General features: G+C 33.9%; 1 pseudogene; it reads right to left on the bottom strand.

Annotated features, from left to right (window-relative positions):
- The window catches only part of LOC149573184 (methylthioribose-1-phosphate isomerase-like), a 106,866-nt pseudogene extending 87,747 nt beyond the window's left edge, over window positions 1-19,119 (bottom strand).
- Window positions 19,120-23,032: the final 3,913 nt, after the last annotated feature.

Raw genomic sequence — 23,032 nt, 5'->3', positions numbered from 1 at the left:
CTAATTCCAGGTTTCTTTTGTCAAATTTTGATATTTTGCATAATAATTGTTGAATACAAGTCTGAATAGTTGTTGCAGCCTTTAAGGCAGCTGTAAGTGCGCATCTACATTTAAAAATCACCCTTTGTTAGCAGATTGAAAGAGTTTCCAGATTTTTTCATATACTATTGAATGTGTGCTAAGTGTTTGTGAAAATATTATCATGTGTATTATGCATTTTAATGTCACTTCATAGTTGTTCGTAAATCTACTCATTGGAAAGGAATTTATTGAGGAAATCAGCTTTATGAGTTTGCATACAAAGTGCTTGACAATATTCCTTAAGTTAAATTTTTGCAAGTCAAAGTTCAAATCAGGGGAGGATATTACAACATTCTAACAGGTGAATTAGTTAAATCTCCTAATAGAGTAGTCTTGATAGGCTTTTATAAATTCTTTAACAGGGTGTTTACTTCATTGTAAGTTAAAGTCCTTTTACTAGGCACACTTTTAGCAAGATTTTTTAAATCCTTTAACAAGGTAAGATATAAAAATCTTGTAAGCCTTTAATAGGGTAGACCTTCACAGGGTAGATCGTGTTTCATGATCAAACATTGTAACCTTCATTAGATACACTTTAATACTACAATAGTGAAGATTTGTGGGTGTCATCCCCACCCTTGTTTTACCTTCTCCTTAGAGGGTTTCTGGATAACCAAATATCTTGTTTCATACATGTGTTGAATATTTTACTTTCATGCTATGGATGTATATGCTTGGCTTGGTATTTCACTTTATATGCATAGATTGTGAGATGGATGTGTAGTCAATAGTTTTTGAGGTTGAAAGTTTTAAGTATTAATTCAACCCCACACCCCTCCCCCCCCCCCCCCCCAACACCCCACCCCCCCTCTCTAAGATTTTACTTCCCTATTGTATTTCCAACATGATCAAATGAAAGAAACAACAAAGGACTAATCAAATATTTGAGATATCCGTACAGTCAGACATTGGTATTTTTCTATACTACTTGTAAAGTTTTATATTGTTGTAGTGTAGAGAGAACATTATATAATAAAATTCTTGGTAGGTTTAAGGCCTCTAACAAGGTCACAGTACTTTAACAAACAAAGATAGACTATATGGATGTAATTCTAATCCTCCTATGACTCCAACTATCTAGAAGAAATGATTGTAAGTATCTTGATGTGGAGCAATGAAGGAAAGTAAACTCTCTATATTTATTTTTATAATTGTGATACACTTTTTCATGAAGAAGTTATGATAGTCAAATATATTGGTAATGCAATTCTAATAATGGATACATAAATGTATATTTTAACCATATTAGTTTGCTAATTAACAATAATGATACAAATGAAAATATCTATCTTGATTTGTTCATATATAATTTTGATAAAATTATTAATACATTAATTAATAAATACAAGATATATTATAATATTAATTATCATAAAATTAATCTCTAGGGAAAAAAATTTCTTATTTTTTTGGTACTAAAATAATGGTGAAGCGCTCCAAAAATATGGAAAAAAAAAACCAGTTAACCTCAAATGCATATTCATTCTAAGATTTGATAATGGGGGAAATAACCCCAGTAATCTAAGACTGTGTAGAAATACTTGCATGAATTCTCATAAGCTTGGCAGTTTTAGATCAAGGAAGAAGACCACTAAAAACCCATCTTTTCAATACAAAAATAGTTTTGTAATTCTAGAAACATTACACGAAGAGAAAAGGAATCAACTTGGAGAGGGAAGGAAAGGCAAAGACAATAAAAAATACTTGCCCCAGATCTCCATAAAGAGAGTATTATTTCTAGTAGGGGTCAACCAATTGATAAACACCCACAACAATTCCTTTTCAACCTTGGTTAGATTCCATGAAGTCAGAGGCAAGAAACTTGCGATAGCCCGATGAGTAGAGGAGGCAAAAAGAAAGGGAAAGTCACCACACAAAACTAAATCCATGAAAGTAAAAGGGCTTGAAGACATTTAGAAGTTGGTCTCTAAGAAAAAGAAAAGGAAAATAATATCATCAAAACCCCAAAAAGTTATAGCAATAAATCAATCCATAATTGAGCATAACATAGTAAAATGGGATGAAGCTTGAATAAGGAAACAAATGGCACATTTTTCTAGTATTATATATGTAATTTGATAGAGCCATTATGAAATTTCAACCCCATCTAAACTTGTCTTAGATGAGTTTTGTAGGAACCCTAGTTTTACTAATAAATATTTAAAAAATCTTTTTGAAACCAATAGCATACCTATTGGATCCAATTTGTCCCCTATTTTTATAGATTGGAGAAACATTGAGGAGCCTAGAAACCTTAATACCCTAGCAAGAAGCACTAAGGCCTATATTCGATCTTGTGGAAAACTAATGGGAGTTGGTTTTGATTATCATAATGTAGGTTTAAACCCATTGATCTGAAAAAGTAAGCCAAAAGGACATCGTTAGTAGATCAAAATTCCCCTAGAGATATTCAAATTATTAATAACAAATCTAGTGAAAGAAGATGGTGAGAATGTCAACAAATAGGAGTGTATGCTTAGTAGAATGGTCATCCAGAAATATTCTAAACTTGGTAACATGGTTAAAGAACATATGTAGGGAGAAGGTACATATTTATACCTATTCTAATCATTTTCTAGATTTACATTGTCAAAATAAAGATATTAGGAATGAATTTATTTTAGTTTCCTATTGTTTTTACAGGGGTTGTTCACTTAAATTTGTATGCTAGATACCAAACTCTAATGAAAAAAAGTTAGATAATCTTTTAGACCCCTCTTGGTTTGAATGAAAAAATCTTCCTCCAGAATTGAACCAAATTTAAATTATCAATAAAATAGGAAAATATTTAAGCAATTTATAAGACATTGAGTCTCACCACAACTCAACTAAAAACAAGTTTCCTATAAATTTAGAAGTAGGGCAGAGTGATTTCAAAACTAAAAAGATTTTCACAAATAGATCTATCTTTTATATAACCTTAAATAAATGTGAAGGAAAAACTAATGGAATCACCAGTATAGACTCTAATAGGATTCCTCGTAACCACAAATGTTAAAGAGTTTTTTAGTAGAACTTATGCCTTGGGAAAGAGGTTTAATCAGGAGAAAAATGGAAAACCAAAAGGGACTAGAAACCCAACAGAAAAACAATAGAAAGCACTTCAACAACGAAGAAGCATTGAAAGAAGGAGAACATAGATGTTGGGACTTAGAGGACAGAATGACATCTATAATCAACAAACAACCAGAAAAGAGAAATGAAGATCTGGGGGAAAAAGATGTTTTGGAAAAGAAAGAAAGGGGTAATAAGGTTTATGAAGATATGAAAAAAAAATTAAATAGGATTTACCAATGCACTCTATGTAAAAAAGAGAATGGATTACTAGAAGACCTAAAATCCAGCCTAAAGATTTACATCAGATTAATACATGATCTTTCACTTGCTCAAAATGATATCTATGATCAAATTATTAAAGGATAACATGAGCACTTAGAACACCTCAATATTTCTATTCAAAATTAAAAACTTGAGAAAGAATATCTCTAAGTAATCAAAGAAAAGAATGCTAAAAAAAACAAGAGTAATAGAGGGACCAATAGGTGAAATTATACAACGAAAGACACCAAAATCAAAAATAAAATTGGTAAATCACAACAAAAACTTGGAAATCCCATATATATCAAAAGGAAGAAAACTCATACTTGAGTCTAGTAGCATTGAATCAAAGCCCAAGTAAGAATATAGAGTTAGAAATAGTTAAAAGAAAAGGACAACAGCAAAAAAAAGGAGGATAAATTATGACAAGAAGTCAAGGTAGGAAATTTAAACAATAAGGAAAAGGCATATGAAGAGGTAAACAAAGCTAAATCTAAATCAACAAAACTTAAAGAAAAAAGAGTGGAAGATTGTATGATAGAGAATGACTTAGATCAAAGGTAAAATGAGTTAGTTGTTGAGAAAGAGATTGTTGAAGATAGATTGATACAAGTTTAATAAATGTGTTTCAATCATTGTTTTGTCACTGATGTCAAACCTAATTTTTTTTGGTAAGACAACTACTTATATGATTTAAGTACTATTATCTATTTGATTGATGAAGAGGATTTAATCAAAATATGTAACAATATCACCTAGAAGAAAGGTTGAGTTATGATATAAAAAGAGAGTACAAAAATTAGCAAAGACAATGATATCATAGTGCATTAATAATCTACTTAAGGTTGCAAAGATTGGTTACACTAAGATAGTTTAGAAGAACAAGTAAAACAAAGTTTTTTTGCCAAGCTTGACCGAATGGATAGTATGTTCCAAGCAAAGATAGTGCAAGCCGAGTAGAAAATTAATTAGAGTCAAGTAAAATTCTATTTTAGTGTATGTCAAGCAAAACAGAGGATGCCAAGTAAAGTTTAGTTGATGTTGAGCACCAGTAAACTTTAGTTCATGCCAAGTGATTTTACAAAAGGATGTAGAGCAATGCAAATTGTGCCAAGCATTAGAAGCAAGTTAATGGCAAGTGCCAACATTATTAGAAAGATCACAAATTTGATAGATCTAAGAGAACAAGTTTGTTTTCTTGGATTGTGTGAACTAGGTGGAAGTTAAGATTGATGAGTTGGTGGCACAAAATTCATGGTAAACCTTTTTTAGGTGAATTCAAAGAAGATTAAAAGGGAAGTTTATAGAAGTGATATGAAATGAGAGGTAGATTCATTGAATCCTACTTAATCTGTCCTAACCCTAAATTGGACAATGGAGAATGAACAATGAAAGATATTAAATTTTCTACTTATAGTGATGGTTGGTCAAAAGCAAGGGTTGTCATGTGCAAGAACCTAAGAAAGACAAGGAGTCAAAGATATTGCCTCATTCAATGACTTAATTGAGAATCCGCATTGGCATGTTAAGCAAGAAAGCTTAAGGGTATGAATGCTTGAAGGTTAAACAAGCTATTAGAGCTTAAATGTGTGAAAGCCAAGTAGAATAAGGGATTGAAATAGAGATCTATAATTTGCAAATGGAGTTGTAAGTTGTTATCAGATCAAGCCTTATTGTTACTCTCTAATAATTGTATCAATCTAGGGTAAATCCTTTGGATTAAGGTTGACCTAATAATCATTTGTAGATCTTTTAACTGAGTGACATTCCAAGAAAATGGTCTAAAGTCCTCTAACAAGGCTCACTCCTAATAAGGTGATTGAAATCCTTTAGTAGGGTCACATTTAACAGTGTGTATTATAACCTTTAATAGGGTTGGCCTTGCATAGGGCATCACTTTAGAAGAGTGAAAAAGAGTAGCATGTTACTGGTGGTCTTTCCCAAATTGGGTTTCCACGTAAATCATAAAAGTCTAATGAAGCTACACCTTGGAGGACTTGGAGATCATGCACAATCTACCAATACTACTAAGCATGTTGATCTTGCTAGAGCCCTAACTACTGAGGATCTAAAAAAGAAGAAAGAACACAACTAGGAAATGCTAGAGATTTCCTCTACCCTAAGCTATGCTAAATTTGATGATATCAAAAGTCTTGGCAATGCAAAGAAAATGTGGGATGCTCTATACACCATCTATGGAGGAGACAAGAATGTTCTGAGAGCAAAAGCTGAAAATCTTAGAGGTAAGTTTGATGATATGAGAATGCAAGAAGGTGATAATATTGCTCAAGGATAAAAGATGTTGTTAATGCAATAAGAGGAGCTACTAGTACAATAGTGATGATGTTGTACTAAGCAAATTTTTAAGAACATTTTTGCCTATACATGCTATTAGAGTTTCTATAATACAAGAAATGAGATGTATACTAGGGAATACTCTATCTCTTGAAGGTCTGGTAGGAAGGCTCACTACTTTTGAGCTATCTAACTTTGATAATATCGAATCTACTTTCAAAGCTAAGATGTCATTGAAGGAACTTGATGAGAACAAGAAGAAGAAAAGGACAAAGGATTTGTCTAGTGATAGTGATACAAATGAGGAGGATGTAGATCAACTTGAAGCACTAGTGGCAAGGAAATTTCATAAAGGTAAAGACAAGTTTAAAGGTAAGTTACCTATCATTTGTTTCAATTGCAATGAAGTTGATCATATTGCTACTAGATGTCCAAAGAAGAAGAACTACAGAGGTAGTGACAAGTATAAAAGTAGAAGAGATGAAGATAACCATGAGTACAAAGACAAAGGAAAGAAGTCCTACTACATTGTTGAAGAGGAAATGAGAGATGAATCTGATGAATATGATGATGAAGTGGTGTATGTTGCAATTAAAATTTTTTTTTGATGAAGATGAGATAATTGCACTTGTGTCTTGTGTGAACAAGAATTATAAATGGATCATTGATAGTGGGTGTTCACACCACATGACCTGAGATAAAAGTAAGTTCATTAATTTGAATTGTTATGATGGAAATAGTGTAAGTTTTGGTAATGATGCACCATGTTTAATAAAAGGAAAAGGTTCTATCAAACTCATAGAAAAGATTTTGTGTGACAATGCATACTATGTTGAAGGACTTAACTATAATTTGTTGAGTGTGTCACAACTAAATAATTTAGTATTTAAGGTTGAGTTTTAAAATAGTATTGCTAAGATATATGATACTAATGGGAAAATTATTTGAAAGGGTGATCAAACTAGGAGTAATCTATTCTACCTTGATATAGAGGATGCTACTTGTCTAATTGTAAAATTTGATAATGTGTGGCTATGGCACAAAAAGTTATGTCACCTTAATTTTGATAACTTGGTTAGTATCAGTAACATGAGAAAACTTAGAGATTTTCCTAAGTTGAAGAAGCCTAATAATATAATGTGAAAACAATGTCATTAGGAAAAATGAAAAAGTCAAGTTTTAAGAGTAAAATTCATACCTTTAAAGGAATACTAGAGATTGCTCATACTGACTTATGTGAACCAATTGAAGTGCAAAGCTACAAAGGAGATAAGTACATCACACTACTTGTTGATGATTATTCTAGAATGATGATGGTTATGTTTCTAAAATAGAAATATGATTCCTTCCAAATGTTTAAGTGGTACTTAGCAAGAGTTGAGAAGGAAAAAGGTAAAAGTCTGAAATGTTTGAGATCTGACAAAGGAGGAGAATTCACATCAAATGATTTTGAGATGTTCTATAATGATAGAGGATTCAAAAGATAGACATCTATTCCTAGAACCCCTACATAAAAAATAATTGTTGAAAGGAGGAATAGGTCTATAATGGACTATGCTAGGAACCTCATGATGGAGAAAAATGTTGCTTTGAAATACTGGAGAGAAGTTGTAAGTACATATGTCTATACCTTGAACCATGTACAAGTCAAGAAAGGTACTCATTCAACAGATTTTGAACTATGGTATGGATACTCACCCAATGTAAAATATTTTAAGGTATTTGGAAGCAAATGTTTTATTATCAAAGATTTCAAGAATGGTAGTCTAGATGCAAAAAGTGAAGAAGGTATATTCCTAAGTTATTCTACAAGAAGAAAAGCTTATAAGTGTTTGAATACTAACACTAACAAAGTTTTGGAAAGTGCAAATGTAAAATTTGATGAATATACAAAAGTGTATGAGGATAAACCTATGAAAGAACTAGAAGAAGAAAAATCATTTGTATACTTTTATGAAGGTATTCCTATTGAAGAAGATGCTGCAAATCAAACTACAAACCAATAGCAAGTTTTAGTGACTTCTAAGTCACATACTATGAATGCCAAAATGCATTCAAGAATCAAGTTACATTCAGATGCTGAGTTATAGAATGAAGTTGAGGCACATTTTGATTCTAGAATTAGTGTACATGAGAGAGATGTTGAACTACTTAATAGAGATGTAGATAGTGACTTGAAGTAGATAGACCAAATGATGAAACTAGTGCTGAACAAAGATTTTCTAACTATGTTAAAAGGCATCATCCTATTGCACAAATCATTGGAGATAAAGATGCTAGACCAATGACAAGGAACAAATTGACAAATGACACATGTTTGCTAAGCATGAAAGAACCCAAAATAGTTAAAAATGTCTTAGACGATGTAGACTGGATTAAAGCCATGGAAGAAGAGATTGAACAAATTGAGAAAAATAAACATGGACTCTAGTTCCTAGACCAGAAGACAAAACTATGATTGGCACCAAGTGGGTATATATAAACAAGTTAAATGAAAAGTGTGAAGTCACAAGGAACAAGGAAAGATTAGTCTCCAAAGAATATACGCAAGAAGAAGGAATTGACTATGGAGAAACATTTCCTCATGTTGCTAGATTGGAAGGAGTAAGAACTCTAATTGCTTATTTTGCATACAAAGGTATTAAAGTTTATCAAATGGATGTTAAATCTGCATTTTTGAATGGCAATTTAGAGGAAGAATTTTATGTAGAACAAACAGAAGGATTTTTTGATGTTAACAATAAGAACATGGTATGTAGATTACATAAAGCTTTATATGGTTTGAAACAAGCACCAAGGAAATGGTATGAGAGACATCATAATTATCTTGTGAAGATTGGATTTGAAAGGATTGATGATAACAACATTCTATACATGAAGAAAAAGAAAGGAAAAGGTATTTTGTTATTTGAATTTTTTGTTGATGATATCATATTTGGAGGTCAAGATGCTTTATGTAAAGTTTTTGCAAATGAAATAAAGCAAGAATTTGAGATTTCTATGTTTGGAGAGATCGAGTTCTATTTGGGTTTGGAAGTACATTAGATTAAATATGGTATATACATCACTTAGTCAAAGTATGTCAAGGAGATACTGAAATTTTTTGGATTTGGAGGATTCTAAAATAGTAAGTACACCTATGGTGATAGGACATAAATTGTCAAAGAATGATGATTTAGCCGAGGTGAATCAAACATCATACATGTCTATGATTGAAAAATTACAATATGTAGTACATAGCAGACCTAATATTGCATTATCTATAGAAATAGTTGCAAGATTCTCTGCTAATCCTAGAGAGAATCATTTGATGGTTGTAAAGAAAATAACAAGATATCTTAAAGTAATAGAGGAATATTGTCTATATTATGAGAAAAATGATAAATTTGAATTAAGCCTATACTAATGTTGATTGGGCTAGAAACATTGACAATAGAAAGAGCACCAGTGGAGGACCATTTTTTTTAGGCAAAATGCTAGTTACATGGACTAACAAGAAAAAAAATGGCACTTCACAATCTACTGCTAAAGCTAAATATGTTGTTGCTGGTGTAAACTATACAAACATTGTAAGGATCCAACAACTACTCAAAGGTATAAAGGAAGAGATCATTGAGCTAGTGGTACTTTATTGTGATAATACAAGTGCTATAAATATATTAAAGAATCTTGTAATGCACACAAAGATTAAGAACATTGCAATCAAGTATAATTACTTGAAAAAATTAGGTCAAGAAAAAGAGGTGAAGATGGAATATGTTAACACAAAAGAAAATTGTTGATATCTTCACAAAAGTGTTATCTAAGGATTCCCATGAGTATCTAAGAGGTAAAATAGAGGTGATGCCCCTATCAAATGCCATCTAAGAAACAAAGGAGTGACATGCATCAAACAAGTTGATTGACATATGTTACACATTGATGCAGTGGATCTTACTTTAGGAACTGCCTAAATTAATCAAAGAGTTGAAACTACAATTCAGTCACAAGCAAGGTGACTAAAGAGAAACTAAAAAAGTTCATATTTGCATATTAATATGAGAATTCTTTGGATTTTTTGTTAAAGAGGGAGAAATATTGATCCTAGAGGGAGAAATACAAGAGATTGGAGATTGAACAAAGAGGAAGAAATCCTAACACACAATATGAGGGACAAATGTTTCTTGCTAAGAAAGAAAGTATGTCAATGAATAAAATCTATCTACATAGAAAGAGGAAGATACTATAGAAGGGAGAAATAAGAAGTAATTTAGAGGGAGTCATAAGGATGATTTGATTATTTATTTTCTATTGATTAGAATAGAACATAATTTTGTAACCTATTCAAATGATGGAAGTTGTTGATAGGGGGAGAGATTTCAATACAAGGAATTATTTTCTTTTTGGTATTTTTTTGGTCTTAGTATTTTAACCAAGTCAGTTTGGTCGATCCGTTTGGTTTGCCATCAATGCCAAAAAGGGAGATTGTTGAGAAGAATATTGTTGAAAATAGATTGATACAAGTTTGATAAATGTGTTGCAATCATTGTTTTGTCACTGATGTCAAACCTACTATTTTGCTAGTAGGACAACTACTTATATGATTTAAATACTTTAATGTATTTGATTGATGAAGAGGAATAGATCAAAAGATGTAATAATAGCACCTAGAGGAAAGGTTGAGTTATGATATAAAAAGGGACACTAAGAAAGTTTAGAAGAACAAGTAAAAGAGAGTTTTTCTGCCAAGCTTGACCAAATGTATAGTAGGTGCCAAGAAAAGATAGTGCAAGCCAAGCAAAAAATTAGTTGAATTTGAGTAAAAGTCTATTTTAGTGTATGCCAAGCAAAATAGAGGATGTTCAATAAAGTTTAGTTGATGCTAAGAACCAGTAAACTTTGGTCCATGCCAAGTGATTTTATAAAGGATGCTGAGCAACATAGTTTGTGTCGAGCATTAGAAGCAAGTTAATGCCAAGTGTCGACATTATTAGGAAGATCGTGAATTCAATGGATCTAAGCTAACAAGTTTGTTTTCTTGGATTGTGTGAACTAGGTGAAAGATAAAATTGATGAGCTGGTGGCACAAAATTCATGGTAAACCATTTGAGGCAAGCTCAAAGAGGATTGAAGGATAAGTTTCTAGAAGTGATATGAAATGAGGGGTAGATTCATTGAATCCTACCTAATCTATCCTAACCCTAAATTGGAGGATGGAGAATGAATAGAAAAATATCTTAAATTCTCTATTTGTAGGGATGGTTGGTTAGAAGCAAGGGTTGTCATGTGTGAGAACCTAAGAAAGACAAGGAGTCAAGGGTATTGCTTCATTTGGTGACCTATTTGAGAGTTTGCATAGGCATGTTAAGCAAGAAGGCTTAAGGGTATGGATGCTTGAAGGGTGAACAAGCTATGAGAGCTTAAATGTGTGAAATCCAAGTAGAATGGAGGACTGAAACAAATATCTATAATCTACAAATGGAGTTATGGGTTGTTATCAGATCAAGCCATACTATTACTCTCTAATAATTCTATCAGTCTAGGGTAAATCCTTTGGGTTAAGGTTGACTTAACAATGATTTGTAAATCCTTTAATTGGGTGACATTCCAAGTAAATGGTCTAAAGTCCTCTGACAAGGCTCACTACTAACAAGGTGATTGTCCTTTAACAGGGTCACATTTAACAATGTGTATTGTAACCTTTAACAAGGTTGGATTTTCATAGGGCATCACTTTAGATGAGTGAAAAAGAGTAGCATGTTACTGGTGGTTTTTCCCAAATTAGGTTTCTACATAAATCATTGTGTCAAGTGTGTTGTTGAATTTGTTATGTTTCATGTTTACATTTCTGCAAATTGTTTTGATAGTAACCTACAAGTTTTAAGTGATTGCATAATCCTATGGATGCATGCAGAATGATAAATTTTTTATGGGTTCACTAAGTTGTGAAAAGTTTTATTTATACATCTAGACCTTAGATAACTAAATCACCCCCCCTCCCCCTCTCATATATTCTAAAGAAGTCCAACAATTAGAATGCTAAAAATAAATAACAAGCAAGAGTGGAAAAAAATAGTAGCTCAAGGAGAAAGTCAAACTCATGAAACTAATATACCCTCAACAACATCCACACATTGGGGAAATATTACTATCTAGAGAAAAGCTAAAAAGAGATCACACAAATTTTGGCAAACCCCAGTAAATGGGAAAACCCCTTTTGAAGATAATGATAGTGAATCTGAACTAAAGAAGGTGGGTAAGGATAAGAATGAGTATCTCCTTATACTAGTGGAAGTAAAAAAATTTATAAATGAGATTATTGCTGAAAGGAAAGAAGAACTAAAAACCAGTAAGGAATTAGGAAAAATAAATGGAAAGCAATTAGAAAATGGACAATCATGGAAATTTTTTGGAGTATTGGATACTATAGAACAACTTATTGAAAAGGAAAATAGCAAAGAAATGGATCATCAACATGAAGAGGAAAAGGAAATAAAAATGGATGGAATGGATATAGGGGATCAGATTATTCAAGAGTTAGAAGAAGAAGAAGAGGTGGCATCAGAGGAAGACAAGTCATCTATGAGCACTAACAATGCCAAAAAGTACATAGATCAATTAGGTATCTCAATTAATCAAGAGGGATTAAAAGTCCATAGATGTGGAAAAAAAAGGATTAAGAGAGGAAGAAAGATGTTAATAGAAATGAGATCTTCTATATGGAAAGAAAAGACCTAGAAAAAGATTAGCAAAATATTGAATGTAGGGAAGGGGAAGTTCCTTCCAATAGAACAATGATGATAAAAGCTTGGAATTCTAGAGGACTTAACTCCCTTGGCAAAAAGTGTTTATCAAAGAGAAATTTAATCTTATTTGGTTCAAAAATAATATTAATTCAAGAGACTAAATTAAACAAAGAAGAAGGAATCAAATTAGAAAAGAAATTGGGTAATTGGAAGATATAATTAGTAGAATCTAATGGAGTGTCATGAGGTATCAGGATTATATGGAATCCCAATAGAATAGATTTCAAGAAAATATCTTTGAATAATAATTGGATGGATCATAGAGTTAAAAGTTTTAGATAGAATCTCAAATTAACCCTCATTAATGTATATGGACCCATCCAAAAAGAAGATAAGAAAGAATTGTGAAATGAAATGAGCATATTTATGGAGGTGAATCATTGGTATAATTTTCTCATAGGTGGCCACTTTAATGTGATCTTAAATTTGGAAGAAAAGAATGGTGAATCTCAAATAGTAACACAAGTAGTAATAGATTTCAAAGAATGGTTGGAAAGAAGCATCTTAAAGGATATTCAAATAAATAATGGAATATCCACCTAGAATAATAGAAGATCAGGCTTTTGTCACATAGCAGAAAGATTAGATAGATTTATATTTAAGGGGGACATAAGAACCATAGATCTATCATTTCATTCTTCTATCATGCCAAATTTAAAATTGTATCATTTACCTATCAAGATAGAGTTTGTTTTTTATTAGATAAACAAGTTTTACAGGGACCCTAAAACCCAAGAGTTAAAACATAAACAAGGCTGATAATAAGCAAGAAAAGCCCAGCCAAAAAAGTAATAGTTCAAAGGTTAATAATAAGCATAAGGCCTAGCCAATAGACTAAAACCATAGAAAAGACCAAGAACAGAAACCACAAGAAACGACTAGGGAAAAAGCCCTTACAAAAAGCCAAAAAAAGGCACAGGAAGAAACAAAAGAATAGGCAAAGGATTAGTCCTCATTCTTTCTCTCCAGGTCTTGCATGACCTGAGCTGCCTCATAGGCCATCTTGTTCTCCTCAGCCTCATGCCGGTGCTCCCTTTGATCCTCTTGGTCTTGATCATTTTTGATGTTGTCCATAGTAGTGTCAACCCCCATTATGGCTTCATCTCTGTCTTTTCCATCCTCATCATCCTTCATAGCTCTGTCTTTGATCTAGTCTGTTAAGGATATGATTTTGCTGTTAATGGAGCTAAGCATCAAAATCATCTAATTTGAGAGCTTATGATTGTAGATTTTGAGTTTGTTAATCCTTCTCTCCACCAGACTAAGCCTCTTGCCATTGTCTTCTTTATTATTGGAGTTTTCTCCATTCATGTGATACTCCATATCACCCACCTACTCTTTGACCTCCTCAAACTCATGGAAAAGCCACTTGATTGATCTGAAGTTATCAATCATGCTATTGTAGGCATTATTTAGGAGATTCAACCCAATTTCCCTTGCTTTGTCCAAAATTGCCACAATCGTCGGGTCTATGAGTTCTTCAAGCCTCGTCTCTTCTTAGTTATCCATGAGGACCTGCGAGATCATGGCCTCTCTAAAAATGCCCATTTTTGAGGTCCTAACTCTATAGTTTTTCCAAGCTTTCCTCCTGTTATTTACCTACACCTCCCCACCCTCTGTTTTAGAATCCAAATTTTTTTCCTTAGGTTGTGCATGAATATGGATAGGTGAAAGAGGTAGTGAAGACATATCCCATTCTTGTTGCTTTATCTCATCCTCCAGACCCTCCTTCTTGCATTTTCTCTCTCCATGATCATCCTTATTTTCCTCCTGCATCTCCATTTCCTCCTCTTTTGTCTCCACATCCTCCTCCTCATCACTGTCATCCTTCACATCTTTCACAGGATGCTTCTGCCCATGATCCTTAGGACTTTTTTTGATAGGGGTGATGGAGGAAGGAGATTTTTTGACCTATTGGGTGGTTTTCTTATTAGTGGAAGAAATCATGTCATCCTCAAAGCTAAAGCTCTAAATGTCATCTGAGTCTAAAGAGAAGTTAGATCTTCCAAAGGTCACATTCTTAGTCTGAGGGGGAGCCTTGCTAATAGACTGGGCCTTAAAATGCTTATAAATAAGCAACAGAAGCCCCTCCTGCAAAGCGGGGTTATCAGTAGGCTTCTTTTTGAAGCTAACCACTACCTTGCTCAAAGAAGTTAACAAGTAAAAAGGAAAATAAATTTTACGGCTACACTGCAAATGATTCAAAAGAATAAAGTGGTGGGTACGAGCCCTATCAAACCTAGGGACCAAAGTAATATACTTTATAATAGCTCTCAGAACATACCTCCATAGTTTCTTCATGGTATTAGGAACATAATACATTTCAATCTTCTTTAGGGCTTTTAGTTCCTTCTCATCCTTTACAAAATCCTGCACAACATTAGCCAAGAGCTTCTTATCCCTAAAAAACTTAAAACCCTCAATCAAGATTTTAGTAACGATCAAAATAACCTCCTCAGTGATCATGAAAGAAACCCCATTCACCTTCATTCTACCATCCTTCCATGAACCAATCATACTATTGGTCACCTTCTAATCAAGCCATGCAATTTCATTATGTATCTGGTAATACCACCCAGATCTAGCTGCTCCCATAGTTTATCCCTACTCTTCCATTTCTCAGTTTCACCCACTGGCTCTTTTCTACACCTTTCGCCAACCATGTCTACACTCTGCAAACCCTCAATTCTCATATGCACCTTGCACTGCAAAAGATTGGAACCTTTGTGAGTAAGCAAAATGCAAAAAGAATTAGCCCTTCTATCGCTTCTATTGAAAATGTAATAAACGACCCACAAAGCATTTGACTAGTCTGTAATAAATTGCAACAATTACAATTTCCCATGCTAAATTTTTGGGAAGAACCCTTTCCCTTTGATCCATTCATACTCATAATTGTGTATTGATCCTCTCTATACATCCTTGGATATTGTCCAGATCAATCAAGCTTTTAACATCCGTTGACAAAGTATTTTTGGGATACCATGTCATAATTTGGTTTGCGTCGACCCCTATATTTGCAAACTTGTCAGCAATCGGGTTAGCTTCCCAAAAAATATGAGTGACATGGACTCTACTAAATTTGGCAAGTGTCTCATGAGTCTCATCAATTAGATTCACAATCGACCATGATGGCTGAGAGTTGCCATTAATGTATTTAATAATATTGTTCAAATCCCCTTCAAGCCAAAGATTAGTAACTCCAGTTTCAAAAGCTAGTTTGACAACATTACACATAGCATTCACTTTCGCAAAATGGTTGGTTTGATAACCCAGTAGGAGAGAAAAAGCAGAAATACCATCTCCATTTTCATTCCTTATTATGCCTCCACTTCCTAAGGAGCTAGGATTACCTTTGGATGCTCCATCGAAGTTGGCTTTATGCCAACCTTCCAGTGGGAGAAGCCATTTGGCTTCCTGTCTTTTCATCTTTCTATCTTTTGCCTTCTCCTTATTTCTTCCACCTAATTCAATATCTCCACCTTTCCTTATTGAATAGTTTTCCTTAATGTTAACAAATGTTTTCTTTCCTATCACTTTAGTCAGCTCCTCTTTATCTTTGAAGATTCTGTTATTTCTCTCCTTCTAGATGCTCCAATAGAAATGAAGTAGAATCCAGTTGCTTAATTCTTGAAGATGAGACCTATTGAACATACATTTCCATTGATAGAAGAGGTCTAGGAGGTTGGAAGGCACACACCAGCTAAAGCCCAGGTCCTAGGTGAGGAAGACCCAAACCTCCTTGGAGAAAGAGCAATGAATGAACAAATAATTTCCAGTCTCCATCTAATCTTTACATAACACACATCTACTAGGCATAATATGACCTCTTTTAATGAGGTTATCTTGGTTAAGGATTTTTTCCTAAAGAGCCAGCCAGTAGAACATATTAATTTTTGGAATGAGGCCAGGAATCCAAGCCCTTGACCAAGGAGGAATCTCTTTTAATCTCCAAAGGGCCAAGTACCCAAAGGCAGTAGTATATTACCCATTGGCATTATCTCCCTAGACCAACTCATCCCTATTGTTATTTAGGGCCATAGAATTAAGCATAATCATAATAGGGATAAGATCTTCAGAGATGATGAAAAGGTCTATCCATCCCTGATCATTCCTATAGTTACTAACATTCTTCACAAAAAGGTTGATGTAGTCATTCATCTAGACCTCATAGCTAGGGTTGTTCATAAGGGGGCCCTGAATGAGCTAGCTATTAGACCAAAACTAGATGTCCTCCCCATTTCCCAGTTTCCAAGATACTCTAGAATTAGCTAGATCTATGGCTTTTAAAAAAACATTCCAAACAGTGGACCCTCTTGGGATATCTTCACTGAAGAGGGTAAACTATTTAGAGGGTCTCTTAATATACTTATTTTCCATAATATCTCTCTATTCTCCTATGCTACTGAAGATACGCCATATTTGCTTTGCCAGTAGATCCTTGTTGAGGTGAGTTAGCTTCCTGATGCCTAGACCCCCATATTTCTTAGGGAGGCAAACTTTCTCCCAAGCATCAAGAGGATACCTTTTATTATTTTCAGCCCCCATCCGTAAGAAGTCTCTCTAAATTTTTTCCATTCTCTTAGCAAATTTCACAGTGATCACAAAGAGGCTCAAAGCATAGACAGGCAAGTTCTAAAGGGTGGATTTCACCAGTTGGAATTTTCCAGCTTGGCTAAGAGAGGCCCCTTTCCAACCAACCAGCTTCTTATTAAATCTATCCATAATGTTGTTCTAGAAAGAATTAGGAGGGTTTGTGCCCAAAGGAAGCCCAAGATAGGTAGAGGGAAGCTTCCCCACACTGCATCCCAGAATTTTGGAGATTTTCTTCTGTTTGTCCTCAAGGGTGTTGATAAAAAAAATAGAGCTCTTATCCCAGTTGATGAGCTGCCCTGACCCTCTAGATTAGATATCCAAGATGTCCTTCATAGCCTTAGCCTCTTTAATAGAAGCCTCCCCTCCCATTATGGTATTATCAAAAAATTGATGATGCAAAAAAGGGGCAATTTTAGAAGAAGGTTTAAAACCTTTGATTCTCCCTACCTTCTTATTCTTCTCTATAAGTCTGCCTAAGAATTCCACCAAGATAATGAAGAGAATTGGCAAAAGAGGATCCCTCTGATGAAGGCATCAGGAGGGTTTGAAAAAATTGGAGGGGGATACATTAACTAAAACTCCAAGAGAGGAAGTAGACACCAACTAAGAAATCAGCTTACAAGATTTGTCATCAAACCCAAAAGCCTTTAGCACCCTATCTAGGAAAGACCAATCGACCCTATCATAGGCTTTAGAAAGGTCTATTTTAAGTAACAACCCTTCCCTTTTCTAGCTTCCATAGAGTGAATCAGTTCATGCACCATCATTATGGAGTCTAAAATTTGTCTGCTCGGGGCAAAACCAATTTTCTGATGAGAAATAATCAGAGGGAGGAGTTTGAGGAACCTGGTAGTAAGAACCTTCAAAATGATTTTGTAGAAATAATTGCAAACACTAATAGGTCTAAACTTGTCCAAGGAATTGGCTCTAGGAGTTTTAGGAATGAGAACTAAAAAAGTGGAGTTTATCTCCTTAAGAATGGTTCTTGCCCCAAAGAATTCTTGAATAGCCTGCACCACATCCTTCATCAAAATAGGCCAAAACATCTAGAAAAAGAAAGATGGGAAGCCATCAGGGTGAGGGGATTTATCAGTCGGTAGAGAGAAGAGATCTTCTTTAACTTTCGACTCGAAAGGAATGGCTTGAAGTAGATTATTATGGTGAGGAAGGATGACCTTAGGGATACAAGAGACAATGTCATCCTTATCCACTTTGGAAAGAAAAGGATCCCAAGACAATAGGGAAGAGAAGAAAGAAATAGCCTTAATTGATATTTCCTCATCCTTGGTCAGCAATCCCTGTCCTTTTTTTAAACTTGTGATTCTATTGTTTGCACGATGCTTAAGAGTAGTGAGATGAAAAAAATTTGTATTCTAATCTCCCTCTTTGAGCTAGTTTACCCTTGATCTTTGTCTCTAGAACTTCTCCTCTTTACCAATAATATTTTGTAAATCTAAAAGGATAGACAACTCAACCTCCATGTTTAACTTGTCATATCTATCCTCTTGAATAGAGGTTTGAATAGCAGAAAGATTTTAGGTTAGGACTTACTTCTCAAATAAAATGTGGCCAAAATTAGACTTGTTCCAAGCTTTAACCATTCTTTGAACATTGCTTAGTTTTCTTGGTACCCTGAACATAGATGTGCCTTCCACATCAATACTCCACCAAAGCTTAATCTTGTCTAAAAGGTTAGGGTGGGAGGTCCAAATTTTTTCAAAATGAAAAGGGGGAGGCCTTTTGGGACCTATAGGAACAATCAAAAGGGAAATAAGGAGTGGTCAGAACCCACTCTGGGTAAAATAGTTAATTTACAAGAGGAGGTCTTCAGCTAATCAAGATCGATAAGAGTTCTATCTAGTCTTACCTGAATACACTCCTAACTAATGTGTTTATTTGACCAAGTAAAGGCACCTCCCATGAGGTCCAGATCCAAAAAAGCTAGACCATTTATGAAGTTTGCAAGGTCAGTTTTGCTTTCCCAATCTGGAGGCAGACCTCCCTTCTTCTCCTCATCCATCAGTGGAGTATTAAAGTCACCCATAATAATTCCTTTCTTTAAATTTCTACTCTGCACTAGACTATGAGCTCTGGTCCAGTAATTCTTTCTTTCTCTCTTATTGTTAGGAGCATATAAGTTCATCAGGAACCAGCTAACATTGGAGGGGTTATGAAAGAAATTACACAAAAGAATATTACCATCATTGTAGGCTACTTCCATTCTAAAATTTTTGGTATTAAAAAGGGTTAGCAGACCTCCTAAGGCACCATCAAAGTCCAAATCCTCCCCACTCATCAAGTTGCTAAACTTAATCTTCTCCAAAAAATCCTTTTTCATCTTAGTTTCCTAGATCATCAAGATGTCTGGTCTCTGATCTCTGATTAGGTTCTTGATAATTTCTTGTTTATGGGCTCCATTAAGGCACCTTATATTCTATGATATGATCTTCATGATTAATTCTTGGAACACTCTTGAAGAGTTCTTTGGCACCCATTCACCAAGCTTCTTCTGGTCTCCTCCTCTCTAGCTTCCTTCTCAGATTTTTTGCCTCTTTTGGCCGCTAAGCCCACATCTAATTTGTAGTTGCTTCTAGTCTCCACTAGAGAGGCCTGAGAAGGTCCTCTAACATTTTTCTTCCTAGGCTTTGGGGAATAAAGAACTTTGGTCTTCATGCCAAAATTCAACGACTTGGAAGCCTTGAGGGAAGAAAATGGGTTGGATAGCGAAAACTCCCACTGGTCCAATTCCTTGACCAAAACATCCAACTTTCCTGTGTTGGTCCCTCCAACTAAAGAGGAAACCAGATTTTTCTCTAGGTCTTGATAGATGATAATATCCCTATTATCTCTTTTATTCTCCACCTCTAAGGGGACTGGACCAACCTACTCTCAGAAAGTGGAGACCTTAACAACACCACCACCTAAGCATCTTGCAAAGGAGCTTCCTTGCCTTCCTCAACTCTAGAAACCAACCTTCCCTCAGCCAAAGTACCCTCAGTCAGTTGGGGAGGAACAATAGATTGCTTCTCCCTAATGATAAGAGAGGAGGTTGGGGTAGTCTTCGACAGCTCAGCCTAAGGACCCACCATATCATTCATGCCCTGAGGAAAAGTTGTATCAAAAGGATGTTGATTTACCTTCTTTGAGTCATCTGCCACCTTTAACTTTGTCGATAGTGGCTTTTGTTGTCCCTAGATGGAGGTCTTTTTTCTCTAGACTTTCTTGACCCTACCATGAGAAGCTGCAAAGGGATTCTTCTTCTTAATTGACTTTGCTTTTAGGCATTAAAAAGCCTTATGGCCTATCTTAAAACAATGATAACATTCAAAAGGGACACTCTCAAAATCCAACTATTGAATGTGAGGGCCATGTTTGGATTGAAAGCAAACCACTTCAGGCATATCATCCCCTTCCCTAACACCTATACAGATCCTTGCATAGATCAAGATAGAGTTTTTTGAAATTGAAAAACCATTAAGAAACCCTTTCAAATATGAAAAAATGTGGTTCATAGACAATAATTTTATGGAAAATATCAAACTATGGTGGCAAGAGTGCTCTTCCCAAGGATCTAAGATGTAATTCTTTGTATCAAAACTAAAAACACTTAAAGAAAAAATTCTAAAATGGAATAAAGAAAATTTTAATAATATATTTAAAGCAAAACTAGATAATGAAGAAGAACTAAACAAACTATATGAAGAAATAATCAAAAAGGGGATGGATAATGAGAAGTATAGTAAAGAGAAAAAGTTTTTAGCAAAAAAAGAAAATATATTAGCAAAAGAGAAAAAAAAATTGGAAACAAAAATTTTGGGAGGATTAGCTAGTTCAGGGGGACTAAAATATGAAATATTTTCATAATAGTACAATAAATAATAGAAACATTAATAGAATCACCAAAATCATAAATAATGAGGGTCACTTAGAAGAAGACCCTACTAAAGTAGTTGAGGTTTTTGTGGATTATTGCATAAACATCTTAAATAAATTTGAGAGTTCTAACTGGACAACTCAAAACCAAATATCAAATACAATCCCTAAACTGATCGCATTTGATGACAATCAATTGCTAAATAAACCTTTCTCTATAGAAGAAGTCATAAAATTCATTTTTACTATTAATTTAGATAGATCGCCAAGACTAGATGGATTCCAAACCTTCTTCTTTCAAAAGTGTTGGAGCATCCTAGGGGAGGATCTATGGAAGGCAATAAAAGCTACTAGAAATGCATGATCATTACTGACCAAGATTAATTAGACATTTTTAGTCCTCTTCCTTAAAATAATGAATCATGGTGGACTTGATGACTTTAGACCTATAGCATTGTGTAACACCATTTACAAAATTTAATCAAAATCATTAGCATCAACACTTAAAAACGTCCTCCCTAAACTAATATCTTAAGAACAAACTGGTTTTGTCCCTGGTAGATCTTTATTAGATGGCATCATCATCATTCAAGAAATAATCCATTATGCTCAAAATAACAAAGATGCATGTATGCTTATGAAGCTAGATATCCAAAAAGCATATGATATAATGGATTGGATATTCTTATGCAAGACCCTAGAAGTGTTTCACAATTTAAGTGTATATTAACTCCTAAAATATTACTTCTCATCAATGGTTCACTAGAAGGTTTCTTTAGTATATCTAGATGAATTAGATAGGAGACCCAATTTTACCATTCCTATGCATCATTATGGCCAAAGAATTTGGGAGAGCAATAAAAAAATCCCAAAATAAAGGAAAAATCAAAGGGATAATTATGGTAAAAAACATTTCGAATATCACCTATCAATAATTTTCAAATGATATAATTTGACCTAGGGAAAGTACAATAGAAGAAGTGTAAAAATTTAAACAAATTATACAAGAATATATGGAAACATCGAGCAAAAGGTGAGTGCTAAAAGATCAGAAATTTTTTTTCTTAACACCTCAATAGAAATGGAAAATAATATCTACAATATTATGGGGTTTAAGAAGGGTACATTCCCTTGTAGGTATCTAGGAATTCATCTAGAAAAGAAAGTTATAAATTCTAAAATATGTGATCCTATCTTACAAAGAGTTGAAAAGAAAAGAGAAAACTAGGAAGGGAAATAATTAACCAAGATAGGAAGAGCTATAAAAATCAAAGTGGTCCTATTAGTCATTCCTACATATCAAATGGCATGTTTATCCCTACCCAAAGGAGTAAAAATGAAACTAGAGACAAAAATAAGAAATTTTTTTTTGGAAAGGGATAGAAGGAAAAAGAAACTAGCCCTTATCAAATGAGAAAATACATGTAAATCCAAAGAACTAGGAGGTCTAGGTATTAAAAACTTTAGCTAAAAAAATGAAGCACTAGGAGAAAAACTAGAATGGAGATTATACCAATAGAATGATAGCAAATGGGAAAAAGATATTTATCATAAATATCTAAATAAATCAAATCCAATATCTTTATTTAGAATTAGGAACCCTCCAAAAGGGTCTAATTCTTGGAACTTTATGTTACAATGCCACAATATCATTAGTGATTATGTCACACAGGACTTAGGGAAAGGGGAGGAAGCTTTATTCTGGGAAGACTCTTGGAATGGACTTCTCCCTCCTAATAATTTAAATATGCCTATAAACATAAAAAATACATTAGTTCACTTATGGGAAAAAAGGTAAAATATTAAGATTTATGGACTTGGGAATCATTAGAAAGAACTAACATATCCACGAAAGTAAAAGAGCTTTTTACTAATTTCCTTGGAAAAAGAAAAGTCAACCATAAAAATAGAAAAGATAAACTAATATGGGGGACATCAAAGGATGAGCAGTACAGTGCAAAGAAAGGCTATGAACTAATAATTAATTCACAAAGATGAGAGAAAATTAATATCCCCTGAAGCTTTGTTGGGATCTAGTGTGTCTTCCATAAGATGGGATTTCTTTTATGGGCTACAATACAGAA

This window comes from Cupressus sempervirens, chromosome 2 (assembly GCF_028749045.1).
Source record: "Cupressus sempervirens isolate cs-2001-9-10 chromosome 2, ASM2874904v1, whole genome shotgun sequence".
NCBI lineage: Eukaryota > Viridiplantae > Streptophyta > Pinopsida > Cupressales > Cupressaceae > Cupressus > Cupressus sempervirens.
The sequence above is the reverse complement of the archived record's forward strand: the minus strand, read 5'-3'. Positions and strand labels throughout refer to the sequence as shown.